The following is a 14908-nucleotide window of genomic DNA, read 5'->3' on the forward strand; positions in this document are numbered from 1 at the left end:
TACATAAATATTTGTCTTTCCTTTTCAGGTGCAGTGTGGCAAAGGTATACAGTAGTTTCTTCAACCACTTGTTCCAAATACTTTCTGTTGTGCTTCACATATTGAAGAGGCAGGAAGGGAAGAATTACATTTCCCGGACATCAGTTAGGGTTTTGGATATGATCAGGAGTCTGCTAGTCAAGTACACTAGAGACAGACATACTCTTAGGATAGACTGAAATGGGGAGAAAGGCCATGAGACAAAAGGCAGCCAGTTTGTAGGTGTAGACTGAGCAAAGCTGTAGAGCCAACAATTCTGACAAAGATGACTTCCAGTTCACCCGAACACACCTAAACTTCCTAACTGTAGCACAGTGACTCCTTCAGAGGCCAATACTGCAGAGTGGTTCTGGAGATCATTCCAGAAGTTGCCTCCTTCAACCTACCCAACAAGTTAGTAAAAACCTAATTCCTTGCATTAAATTCCTCTCAGCTTATGAAAATAGATGGTAATTAATATTTTAAAATGTCACCTTCTGTGTGAGACTAAAGCAAAACATGTTTATTTGGCACAAAATTTATATTTTGACTAATGCATTTCCTAATATAACATATGTAGACAGTTTGATTGAACGCCATAAGTACTTGGAATCTCAGGTAGGACATGAGATTTTGTTGGTTTGTCCAGAGTGATGCCCCGATGAATTCCAGAGTGATTCGATCAGTGAGTGGAAAAGTATTTGCAAAGCCCCCTTCGGGGAATGGTGAGAATGGGGAGAAATTCAACTTCCACAAGTTGAATTCTTGATATTCTCACAAGCAGTGTGGACAACCAAAGCTATAGGCTGAGCCCCCAGTCTTGGGGTTTGTTCATATGAAACTTAACCCCGCAAAGTATAGGGCAAGCCTACTTAAATTTAGGCCTAAGAGTCACCCCCAAGAGAACCTCTTTTGTTGCTCAGATGTGGCCCCTCTCTCCAGCCAACACGACAAGCAGTCTCACCACCCTCCCCCTCTCTGTGTGGGACATGACTCCCAGGGTTGTGGACCTTCCTGGCAACATGGGACAGAGATCCTGGAACGAGCTAAGACTCAGCATCAAGGGATTGCGAAAAATCCTAGAATGAACTACGAATTAACATCAAGGGATTGAGAGAACTTTCTCAACCAAAAGGGGGAAGAGTGAAATGAGACTAAATGTCAATGGCTGAGAGATTCCAAACAGAGTTGAGAGGTTATCCTGGAGGTTATTCTTACGCATTAAGTAGATACCACCTTGTTGCTCAAGATGTAGTGGAGAGGCTGGAGGGAACTGTCTGAAAATGTAAAGCTGTGTTCCAGTAGCCATGTTTCTTGATGATGATTGAACAATGATATAGCTTTCACAATGTGACTCTGTGATTGTGAAAACCTTGTGTCTGATGCTCCTTTTATCTATTATATCAACAGAAGAGTAGAACATATGTAACAAAAATAAATAATAGGGGGAACAAATGTTAAAATAAATTTAGTTTGAAATGCTCGTGATCAATGAAAGCGAGGGGTAAGGGGCATGGTATGTATAATCTTTTTTTTTTCTGTTACTGTTTTATTTCTTTTTCTGTTGTCTTTTTATTTCTTTTTCTAAATCGATGCAAACGTTCTAAGAAACAATGAATATGCAACTGTGTGATGATATTAAGAATTACTGATTATATATGTAGAATGGAATATGTTAATATTTTTTGTTTTTTTTAATTAATAAAAAAAAAGACAAAAAAAATTCCCCTCAATTTAAAAAAGGCAAAGTGTTTTTCTATAACCTGCAACTGAATCCTAGCAAATACAGCCAGACAGCACCACCTTCATCTTTTTATTCTTGGTAATACTTTCAGCCTCTCCAATATGTGAAACACAACAGAAAGCGTGATTCACAACAGCTAGTATGATTCTGAAAATGATCAAAGGTGGGGGGTTCTCTGCCTGATGTACTCAAAGGATCAATTCAGGAGAAAGTTCAGAGCTACAAAGAGAGAGTTTATTGTGGGACACAAAGCAGGAGAGCAGATGGTTAACTGCCTAAAAATCTGTCTTTCTGAACAGCAATAACTCTGATGGTTTTATAGTATCAAAAGATGGGCAGGTTTTAGGATAATGAATTGAGGTGGGTTAGTTCTGGGTTAACTCAAGACCCTTCATTAATAAACATTAGGGGCTATCTTTAGTGATCATAATGCTCTAAAGTTGAAAAACAAGATAAGGGGGTGTAAGTGAGGGTCAATCACAAGGTTTTTACAATCACATGATAGTTCAGAAATTTCAGGTATTTCTCTCGGGTCACTCCAATACATCAGATAGTATAAAGAAATATCTATATAATGACTACATAATCATAACCATTTGTTAAATCATAACTTCTTGGTTACAACTCCTCCCTCTCATTTTGTTCTCTCAGATCTCGATGGATATCTGGGTGAATCTTTCTAACTTCTTCATGCTAAGGCACTGGCATTAGAGTACAGAGGAATGAAACTGGATGCTGTTTTTGGAGAGACCAGTACCTCTGGGTTTCAGGACTTACCTGGCATAGTAACAATCAGGACTGACTACAACAAAGTTAAGTTTCACAAAACTTCTACATTTTTCCATATCCACTCCAGGCTCATAGTGAGCAATGACTACAACAAACAAAATCCACTTTCACAAATCATCTACAACTTTCTGCATTCACTCAAGTTTTATCCTACACGTTCTTGAGAATAAAACTACACACTTTCTTTTAACAAAGCACATCTTGTATATTCTACATACCCACATATTTAAGTTACCAAAAAGATCTTTGATACTGTCTTTAAATAGCTTATAGGGCTGTGCATTGATGGCTCAGTGGCAGAATTCTCTCCTGCTGTGCCAGAGCCCCACATTCGATTCCCAGAGCTGGGAATAGAACCGAAAAAAAAAAAAAGAACCTAAATAGCTTATAAAATATAATTACTTCAAAAATATTTTTTCAAAATAATAACTTCATTAAACACCATAATAAAGATCTAATAATATAATGCTAATTTACTGTACCTGTAAACTTGCTTAAATTTAGAGAGAATATACCTTAGTAGAACAAAAGTGTATCTGATTCAAAAATTCATCATAAAAACAGGAACAGGACTAGATTTAATGCATTTTCTGCAGCTGTATTTGCTTTCTTATTCCTTCTATTAGAGGTTAAAAAGAATTTCTTTTTCATAATAACCTAAAATTATGAACAACCTTAAAAGTATATTATAGACTCCCAGTGGTCAAAACAGGATGGTACTGGCACAAAAACAGTACTGATGAATTCAATCGAATTGGTAATAGACCACCAATTCTACGGACAACTGATCTTCGATAAGGCCCCCATAGTCACTGAACTGGGAAAGAATAGTCTAATCAATAAATGGGCATGGGAGAATTGGATATCAATAGTTGAAAGAATGAAAAAGGACCCCTACTTTACACCCTATACAAAAATTGATTGGAAATGGATTAAAGACCCAAATGTAAGAGCTAGTACCATAAAATTTCTAGAAGAAAATGCAGGGAAACATCTTTAAGATCTAGTATAGAAGGCAGCTTCTAAAACTTGACCCCTAAAGCACAATCAGCAAAAGAAAAAAATAGACAAATGGGAACTCCTTAAGAGCAAGAGTTTCTGTGCCTGACACTGGTGTTTCTGGTGGCAGTGATCACAATCCACAATGAATGGAAGTGGCCTAAGGGTACAATGGCTGAGGAATGGAAGGGGGAACTCTTATATACACATACAATGGACCACTGAGCTACCACGAGAAGGAATGAAGTTGTGAGGCATGCAACTAGATGAATAAACCTTAAAAACTGTATGGTGAATGAAATGTTAGGAACAAAAAGACAAACATCATCATGCCTCAATTATGTGGTCTAATTATAATACAAAAACTCATGAATTAAAGTAGAGAGCATGGGTTATCAGGTTGGGGTTTATTGTAAAAGGACCTAGATTATAAGCTCTTATAGCAGTCACATATATTTAGGAGGTGAAATTGCTAATTCTAAATTCTGAGATACTGAGCTATTTGTATATAAGTTGGTCTTTCCCTGAAACTTTGGGTATTTATGTGACACCTGAAACTCAGAGGCAGAAGTCTGAAGCTATGCAAGTCAGCAGTACCCCATACAGGAACGGTTTAAAAAGGTGAAAAAGACACCGAGTAGAGACATGAATGAAGCTTACCTGGAAAGGACTAAGGAATATCAGAAGACTGGGTTAAGGATGGTATCATCCAGTATCTTAAAACTTCAAATTCTACATGAGACTAAAGGAAAAGATGTTTATTGGGGGCAATATTTATATTTTGGGTAGTGCATTTTCTAATTTAACTTCTGTGGACAGTTTAACTGAACACCATAATTACAGGGAATCTTGAATAGGGCATGATATTTTGTTGATTTTTTTTTCAGGTTAGTCTGATGCCCTAATAAATCCCAAAGTGATATGGGCAAATAAAGAAGTATTCGTAGGGTCCCCTTAGGGCAATGGGGAGAAAGGGGGAAAGATTTAACTTCCTCATTTGGAGAATTTCTGATACTCTTGCAAGCAGTGGGGATGATGAAATCAACAGGCCTAGCCTCCGATCTTGGGGTTCACCCCTATGAAACTTATTCCTGCAAAAAAAAGGGTAAGCCTACTTAAAATTAGGCCTAAGAGATTGAGAAAGCCTTCTTGACGAAAAGGGGGAAGAAGGAAATGAGACAAAGCGTCAATGGCTGAGAGATTCCAAACAGAGTCGAGAGGTTATCCTGGAGGTTATTCTTACACATTAAGTAGATATCACCTTGTTAACCAAGATGTAATGGAGAGGCTGGAGGGAACTGCCTGAAAATGTAGAGCTGTGTTCCAGTAGCCATGTTTCTTGAAGGTGATTGTATAATGATATAGCTTTCACAGTGTGACTATGTGATTGTGACAACCTTGTGTCTGATGCTCCTTTTATCTACCTTGTCAACAGATGAGTAGAACATATGGAATAAAAATAAATAATAGGGGCAACAAATATTAAAATAAATTTAGTTTGAAATGCTAGTGATCAATGAAAGCAAGGGGTAAAGGGTATGGTATGTATAATCTTTTTTTTTCTGTTTTTGTTTTATTTCTTTTTCTGTTGTCTTTTAATTTTTTTCTGAATTGATGCAAACATTCTAAGAAATGATCATGATGATGAATATGCAACTATGTGATGATACTGTGAATTACCGATTACATATGTAGAATGGAATGATCATATGTTAAGAATGTTTTTGTTTGTTGTTAAATTTTTTAAATTAATAAATAAGTAAAGTTAAAAAAAATTAGGCCTAAGAGTCATTTCCAGAGAACCTCTTTTGTGGCTCAGATTCAGTCTCTCTCTCTAAGCCAAAATGGCAAGGGAACTCACTGCCCTCCCCTCCTACGTGGGACCAGACTCCCAGGGGTGTGACTCTCCCTGGCAACTGGAACAGAAATCCCAAGATGGGCTGGGACTCGGTATCAAGGGATTGAGAAAACTTTCTTGACCAAAAGGGAGACCAGAAAAATGAGAAAAAATAAAGTGTCAGTGGCTGAGAGATTTCAAACTGAGTTAAGAGGTTATTCTTACCATTATATAAATATCTCCTTTCAGTTTATGGTATATTTAAGTGGCTAAAGGGAAGTACCTGAAACTGTAGCGCTGTGCTCTCGTAGCCTCGTTTCTTGAAGATGATTATATGAAGATACAATGTTTACTGTGTGTGTTTGTGAAAATTTTGTGTCTGATGCTTTGTTTATCTAGGGTATGTACAGATGAGTAAAAAATACGGAAAAAAAATCATGGGGGAACAAAGGTTAAAATATATTGGGTAGATGAAAATACTAGTGATCAATGAGAGGGACGGGTAAGGGGTATGGTATGTGTGAGTTTTTTTCTTTTTCTTCTTATTTCTCTTTCTGGAATAATATAAATGTTCTAAAAAATGATCATGATGATGAATATACAACTATGTGATGATACTGTGAGCCATGATTATACTCCACGTATGGAATGTTTGTATTTATATGTTGTTTTGTCAATAAAAATATTTTTTAAAAAAGTAACAACAAAAAAATAAACAACCCAATTATAAAATGGGCTAAAGATGTGAATAGGGATAGAAGGGGCCAAGATGGTGGCTTAGCGAGGTGGGGGATTTAGTTCATCCTCCAGAGCAGCAAATAAATAGCCAGGAACAGTATAGAACTGCTGGGGCCACGTCAGTGACTGGACACACAGCCTACACCAGTCTGGACCAGTTGGGCTGGCTGAGAGCCCCCCCAGAACCATGAGTTCCCCAAGCCCCAGCAGCCAGCACCCCCCCCCCCCAAAGGCTGCTTCCCAGAGGGGAAAAGAGAGTATACCAGCAGCAGGGGCTGAGCGCAACCAAACTTCAATTGTGGAATTAATTAACAAATCCTGACTACTAAAAATAGGCCCCCAGCTCAGCAGAACCTTGAATAAAAGCGGAGGTTGCTGCTTTTTGCCCCAGTGCAGAGGAGGTCGGAGCTAATGGAAAAAGAAAAGAAAAAGAGATTTTGGGGGCTTGAAAAGGTCTGCGCCCTGAAGGAAAGGAGGGGGAACATAGGACCTGGAAAAACACAGAGCAATGTACCAACTTAAGCTCTTGATTGGCAAACCTGACGAATGGAGGTCCTGCTCTGAAAAGGATTTTTCTCTTTTGTTTTGGTGGCTGTGTTTCTATGGCTTGACTGCTCTTTAGATACAGCTGCAGGGCTTCTTTGGATCAATTGCCCCAGGTATACGCAGAATTAAGCTTGTTTATGAGTGTTTGTCTGGAGCCTGTGCCTTGCCCAGCTCAGGTGGAATCCCTCCCTCAAGGAATTCACACCTTAGGGTCTGGAAAAGTGAAGCAATTAAAACCAGACTACAACCTCTCCTCTGTCTCAACCAAGACCCCAGAAGGGAGAGTCTGCTGCAGTTAAAGGTACCACATCACCTTATGCTGGTGGGACCTGCAGGCACGCAAGCGTCATACACTGGGCAGGAAAGGAAAAACACAGAATTCAGAGGCTTCATAGGAAACTCTGTCAACCTGCTGGGTCTCACCCTCAGGGACAACTGACGCAGGTGATTCTTTCCTTCTGACAGGAGGCCAGTTTGGACTAGAAAAATCTGGCTGGGGTCTATAATACCTAAGTAGACCCTCCTAAGTGTGTGTGTGTGGTGGGGGGGGGAGGCACCATACAGGCAGGGCAAGAAACATGAAAACAAGAACTGAAAAATTCTGCTTGGTTAAACAAAACCTAAGCTAGAGGTCCAAAATAAGCTGAACTGAATGTCAAAGAAGAGACAAACAACAAAGTCATCCAACAAAAAACCCTAGGTAAAAAAAGTGAAAACAATCTCCAGAATAAAATAATTAAGGCAATTAAATGCCTAGACAACAGCAAAAAAAATGATGAAACATACTAGGAAAATTAAACATATGGCCCAAATCAAAGGAACAAACCAAGAATTCAAATGAGATACACGAGTTGAAACAATTAATTCAGAATGGTCAAAAGGATGTGGAAAATCTCATAAAAAATCAAAGCAGTTAATTGAGGGAGGATATAAAGGCAAGGAATGAACAAAAAAAGAAACTGAAAGTCTGAAAAAACAAATCACAGAACTTATGGAAATGAAAGGCATAGCAGAATAGATGAAAAAAACAATGGAAACCTACAATGTTAGATTTTGAGAGGCAGAAGATAGGACTGGTGAACTGGAGGATAGGACATCTGAAATCCAACAAGCAATAGAAAATATAGGGAAAAGAACGGAAAAAATATGAGCAGGTACTCGGGGAATTGAATGACAACATGAAGCACATGGATATACATGTTATGGGTGTCCCAAGGAGAAGAGAAGGGAAAAGGAGGAGAAGAACTAATGCAGGAAATTATCACTGAAAATTTCCCAAACCTGATGAAAGACTTGAAATTACAGATCCAAGAGGTGCAGCATACCCCAAACAGAATAGATCCAAATAGACATACTCCAAGACACGTACTAATCAGAATGTCAGCTGTCAAAGACAAAGAGAGAATCTTGAAAGCAGCAGGAGAAAAGCAATCTATCACATACAAGGGAAGCCCAATAGGATGATATATTTAAATTACTAAAAGAGAAAAACTGCCAACCAAGAATTCTATATCCAACAAAACTGTCCTTCAAAAATGAGGGAAAGGGCAGCCCATGGTAGCTCAGCAGGCAGAGTTCTCACCTGCCATGCTGGAGACCCGGATTTGTTTCCCAGTGCCTGTCCATGCAAAAAAAAAGAGGGAGAAATTAAAACACTTTCAGACAAAAAAATCACTGAGACAATTTGTGACCAAGAGACTGGCTCTGCAAGAAATACTAAAGGGAGTACTAGAGACATACAAAAAGACAGGAGAGAGAGGTGTTGAGAAGAGTATAGAAATGAAGACTAACAGTAAAGGTAAAAAGAAGGAAAATTAGATATGACATATAAAACCCAAAAGTCAAAATGTGAGGAGAAAGTACTACTCATACAGTAATAACACTAAACTTTAATGGATTAAACTCCCCAATCAAAAGACATAGATTGGCACAATGGATTAAAAAACAGGACCCTTCTATATGTTATCTACAGGAAATGCATCTTAGACCCAAGGATAAACACAGGTTGAAAATGAAAGGCTGGGAAAAGATATTTCATGCAAATAACAATCAGAAAAGAGCAAGAGTAGCTACACTACTATCAACAAATTAGACTTCAAATGTAAAACAGTTTAAAGAGACAAAGAAGGACACTATGCATTAATAAAAGAAACAATTCAACAAGAAGATGTAACAATCATAAATATTAATGCACCAAGCCAGAATGCTCCAAAATACATAAGGCAAACACTGAAAACACTGAAAAGAGAAATAGACACATTTACCATAATGGTTGGAGACTTCAATTCCACATTCTCATCAATGGACAGAACATCTAGACAGAGGATCAATAAAGAAACAGAATTTGAATACAACAAATGAGCTAGACTTAACAGACCTTTATACAACATCACAGTCCACAACAGCAGGATACACCTTTCTCTCAAGTGCTCATGGATCATTCTCTAGGACAGACTACATGTTGGCTCACAAAGCAAGTCTCAATAAATTTAAAAAGATTGAAATCATACAAAACACTTTCCCAGATCATAAAGGAATGAAGATGGAAATAAATAAGAGGCAGAGTGCCAGAAAATTCACAAATATGTGGAGGCTCAACAACACACTCTTAAACAACCAGTGGGTCAAGGAAGAAATTACAAGAGAAATGAGAAAATATCTTGAGGCAAATGAAAATGAAAACACAACATATCTCACTTATGGGATGCAGAAAAGGCAGTGCTAAGAGGGAAATTTACTGCCCTAAATGCCTTTATCAAAAAAGATGGGGCAAAAATCAAGGAATTAACTGCCCACTTGGAAGTAGAGAAAGAAGAGCAAACTAACCCCAAATCAGGGAAAAAGAAAGAAATAATGAAGATTAGAGCAGAAATAAATGAAATTGAGAACATGACAACAATTGAGAAAATCAACAAAACCAGATGCTGGTATGATGAGAAAATCAATAAGACTGATGGACCCTCGGTAAGATTGACAAAAAGAAGAGAGAGGATGCAAAGAAATAAAATCAGAAATGGAAGAGGAGACATAACCACTGACCCCAGAGAAATAAAGGAAGTAATGACAGAATACTATGAAAAACTTTATGCTAATAAATATAACATAGATGAAATGGACAACTTCCTCGAAAGGCACGAACAACCAACTTTAACTCAAGAAGAAATAGACGACCTCAACTAACCAATCACAAGTAAAGAAACTGAATCAGTCATTAAGAAGCTCCTCCAAAAAGAAAAGTCCAGTACCAGATGGCTTTACATGTGAATTCTACCAAATATTCCAGAAAGAATTAGTACCAATCCTGCTCAAATTCTTCAAAAAAACTGAAGAGGAGGGAAAACTACCTAACATTCCATGAAGCCAACATCACCCTCATACTAAAGCCAGACAAAGATATTATAAAAAAAGAAAACTACAGACCAGTCTCGCTAATGAATATAGATGCAAAAATTCTCAACAAAACTCTACCAAATCGAATCCAACAACACATTTAAAGAATTAGACATCATGACCAAGTAGGATTCATCTCAGGTATGCAAGGACGATTCAACATAAGAAAATCAATTAATGTAATATACCACATCAACAAACCAAAGCAGAAAAACCACATGATAATCTTGATTGATGCAGAAAAGGCATCTGACAAAAGTCAACATCCTTTCGTGTTGAAAACACTTCAAAGGATAGGAATAGAAGGGAACTTCCTCAACATGATAAAGGGAATATATGAAAAACCCACGGCTAACATCATCCTCAACAGGGAAAAACTGAAAACTTTTCTCCGAATCAGGAACCAGATAAGGATGTCCACTATCACCACTGTTGTTCAACATTGTGTTGGAAGTTCTAGCCAGAACAATTAGATAAGAAAAAGAAATAAAAGGCATCAAAATTGGAAAGGAAGAAGTAAAACTCACACTGTTTGCAGATGATATGATACTATATGTCAAAAACCCTGAAAAACCCACAGCAAAACTACTAGAGCTAGTAAATGAGTACAGCCAAGTGGCAGGTTACAAGATCAACACTCAAAAATCTGTAGTGCTAAGACCATAAAACAGTTATAGGGAAATGTAGGGAGATATCTTATAAATCTTATAATTGGAGGCGGTTTTATAGACCTTACACCTAAAGCAAGAGCACTGAAGAAATAAATAAATAAATGGGAGCTCCTCAAAATTAAACACTTTTGTGCATCAAAGAACTTCATCAAGAAAGTAAAAAGACAGCCTACTCAATGGGAGACAATATTTGGAAACGACATATCAGATAAAGGTCTAGTATCCAGAATTTATAAAGAGATTGTTCAACTCAACAACAAAAAGATAGCCAATCCAATTACAAAATGGGAAAAAGACTTGAACAGACACTTCTCAGAAAAGGAAATACAAATGGCCAAAAGGCACATGAAGAGATGCTCAACGTCCCTGGCCATTAGAGAAATGCAAATCAAAACCACAATGAGATATCATCTCACACCCACCAGAATGGCCATTATTAACAAAACAGAAAATGACAAGTGCTGGAGAGGATGTGGAGAAAGAAGCACACTTATTCACTGTTGGTGGAAATGTCAAAAGGTGAAACCGCTGTGGAAGGCAGTTTGGCGGTTCCTCAAAAAGCTGAATATAGAATTGCCATATCACCCAGCAATACCACTGCTAGGTATCTACTCAGAGGACATAAAGGCAAAGACACAAATGGATACTTGCAGCATTATTTACAATTGCAAAGAGATGGAAACAGCCAAAATGTCCATCAGCAGACGAGTGGCTAAACAAACTGTGGTATATACATACGATGGAATATTATGCACCTTTAAGACAGAATAAACTTACGAAGTATGTAACAACATGGATGGACCTTGAGAACATTATGCTGAGTGTGTTAGCCAGAAACAAAAGGACAAATACTGTATGGTCTCACTGATATGAACTGACATTAGTGAATAAACTTGGAATATTTCCTTGGTAACAGAGATCATCAGGAGATAGAAATAGGGGAAGATATTGGGTAACTGGAGCTGAAGGGATACAGATTGTGCAACAGGACTGGATACAAAAACTCAGAAATGGACAGCACAATACTACCTAACTATAATACAATTATGTTAAAACACTGAATGAAGCTGCATGTAAGAATGACAGAGGGTGGAGGGCTGGGGACATAAATGAAATCAGAAAGAAAGATAGATGTTAAAGATCGAGATGGTATAATCTAGGAATGCCTAGAGTGTACAATAATAGTGAAATGTACAATGTACAAATTTTAAAAATGTTTTTGCATGAGGAAGAACAAAGGAATGTCATTATTGCAGGGCGCTGAAAATAGATGGTAATTAATATTTTAAAATGTCACCTTATGTGTGAGACTAAAGCAAAAAATGTTTATTCGTTACAAAATTTATATTTTGACTAGTGAATTTCCTAATATAACTTATGTAGATAGTTTGATTGAATGCCATAAGTACTTGGAATCTCAGGTAGGACATGAGATTTTGCTGGTTTGTCCAGAGTGATGCCCCGATGAATCCCAGAGTGATTCAATCAGTGAGTGGAAAAGTATCTGCAAAGCCCCCTTTGGGGAGTGGTGAGAACGGGGAGAAATTCAACTTCTTGATATTCTCACAAGCAGTGTGGACAACCAAAGCTATAGGCAGAGCCCCCAGTCTTGGGGGTTGTTCATATGAAACTTAACCCCACAAAGGATAGGTCAAGTCTGCTTAAAATTTAGACCTAAGAGTCACCCCCAAGAGAGCCTCTTTTGTTGCTCAGATGTGGCCCCTCTCTCCAGCCAACACAACAAGCAGTCTCACCAACCTACCACTCTCTACGTGGGACATAACTACCAGGGGTGTGGACCTTCCTGGCAACATGGGACAGAGATCTTGGAATGAATGGAGACTCAGCATCAAGGGACTGAGAAAAACCCTAGAATGAGCTGAGACTTAGCATCAAGGGATTGAGAAAACCTTCTCAACCTAAAGGGGGAAGAGGGAAATGAGACAAAGTGTCAATGGCTGAGAGATTCCAAACAGAGTTGAGAGGTTATCCTGGAGGTTATTCTTATGCATCAAGTAGATATCATCTTGTTATTCAAGATGTAATGGAGAGGCTGGAGGGAACTGCCTGAAAATGTAGAGCTGTGTTCCAGTAGCCATGTTTCTTGATGATGACTGAACAATGATATAGCTTTCACAATGAGACTCTGTGATTGTGAGAACCTTGTGTCGGATGCTCCTTTTATCTACCTTGTCAACAAAGGAGTAGAACATATGGAATAAAAATAAATAATACAGGGAACAAATGCTAAAATAAATTTAGTTTGAAATGCTAGTGATCAATGAAAGCAAGGGGTAAGGGGTATGGTAGGTATAATCTTTTTTTTTTCTTTTCTGTGTTCGTTTTATTTCTTTTTCTATTGTCTTTTTATTTTTTTCTGAATTAATGCAAATGTTCTAAGAAATAATGAATATGCAACTAAGTGATGATATTGTGAATTACTGATTATGTATGTTGTTTTATTTTGTTTATTTTTTTAATTAATAAATAAATTAAAAAAAAAGAAAGATGTTAAAGATCTAGATGGTATAATCTAGGAATGCCTAGAGTGTACAATAATAGTGAAATGTACAATGTACAAATTTTAAAAATGTTTTTGCATGAGGAAGAACAAAGGAATGTCATTATTGCAGGGTGCTGAAAATAGATGGTAATTAATATTTTAAAATGTCACCTTATGTGTGAGACTAAAGCAAAAAATGTTTATTTGTTACAAAATTTATATTTTGACTATAGCATTTCCTAATATAACTTATGTAGATAGTTTGATTGAATGCCATAAGTACTTGGAATCTCAGGTAGGACATGAGATTTTGTTGGTTTGTCCAGAGTGATGCCTCAATGAATCCCAGAGTGATTTGATCAGTGAGTGGAAAAGCATTTGCAAGCCCCCTTCGGGGAATGGTGAGAACGGGGAGAAATGCAACTTCCCCAAGTTGAATTCTTGATATTCTCACAAGCAGTGTGGACAAAAGCTATAGGCTGAGCCCCTAGTCTTGGAGTTTGTTCCTATGAAACTTAACCCCACAAAGGATAGGTCAAGTCTACTTAAAATTTAAGCCTAAGAGTCACCCCCAAGAGAGCCTCTTTTGTTGCTCAGATGTGGCCTCTCTCTCCAGCCAATATGACGAGCAGTCTCACCACCCTCCCCCTCTCTGCGTGGGACATGACTCCCAGGGGTGTGGACCTTCCTGACAACGTGGGACAGAGATCCTAGAACGAGCTGAGACTCAGCATCAAGGGACTGAGAAAAACCCTAGAATGAGCTGAGAATTAACATCAAGGGATTGAGAGAACCGTCTCCACCAAAGGGGAAAGAGTGAAATGAGACTTTCAATGGCTGAGAGATTCCAAACAGAGTTGAGAGGTTATCCTGGAGGTTATTCTTACACATTAAGTAGGTATCACCTTGTTGTTCAAGATGTAGTGGAGAGGCTGGAGGGAACTGCTTGAAAATGTAGAGCTGTGTTCCAGTACCCATGTTTCTTTTTTTATCTATTATATCAACAGAAGAGTAGAACATATGGAATAAAAATAAATAATAGGGGGAACAAATGTTAAAATAAATTTCGTTTGAAATTCTTGTGATCAATGAAAGCGAGGGGTAAGGGGTATGGTATGTATAATCTTTTTTTCCCTCTGTTGTCGTTTTATTTCTTTTTTTATTGTCGTTTTATTTCTTTTTCTAAATCAATGCAAATGTTCTAAGAAATGATGAATATGCAACCATGTGATGATATTAAGAATTACTGATTGTATATGTAGAATGTAATATCTTAATGTTTTGTTTGTTGTTAATTTTTTTAATTAATAAAAAAAATCTGTAGTGTTTCTACACACTATTAGTAATGAACAATCTGAGGGGGAAATCAAGAAAAGAATTTCATTTACAATTGCAACCAAAAGAATAAAATCTAAGAGGACCTATACAAAGAAAACTACAAGAAATTGTTAAAAGAAATCACAGAAGACCTAAATAGATGGAAGGGCATACCGTGTTAATGGACTGGAAGACTAAATATAGTTAAGATGTCAATTCTACCTAAACTGATCTAGAGACTTAATGCAATACCAATTAAAATTCCAAAAACTTACTTTTCAAAAATAAAAAAAAAACAATAACCAAATTTATCTGGAACGGCAAGGTGCCCTGAATAGCTAAAAGTATCCTGAGGA

At 37.5% G+C, this 14908-nt stretch overlaps 1 protein-coding gene across 1 annotated transcript in view; it reads right to left on the reverse strand.

The window, feature by feature from the left end:
- Positions 1-14908, reverse strand: part of PDCD2L (programmed cell death 2 like) — a 51337-nt gene that overhangs the window by 29877 nt on the left and 6552 nt on the right. The window lies entirely within an intron of this gene.

The sequence above is a fragment of the Tamandua tetradactyla genome, chromosome 16, assembly GCF_023851605.1.
Source record: "Tamandua tetradactyla isolate mTamTet1 chromosome 16, mTamTet1.pri, whole genome shotgun sequence".
In the NCBI taxonomy this organism is placed as follows: Eukaryota; Metazoa; Chordata; class Mammalia; order Pilosa; family Myrmecophagidae; genus Tamandua; species Tamandua tetradactyla.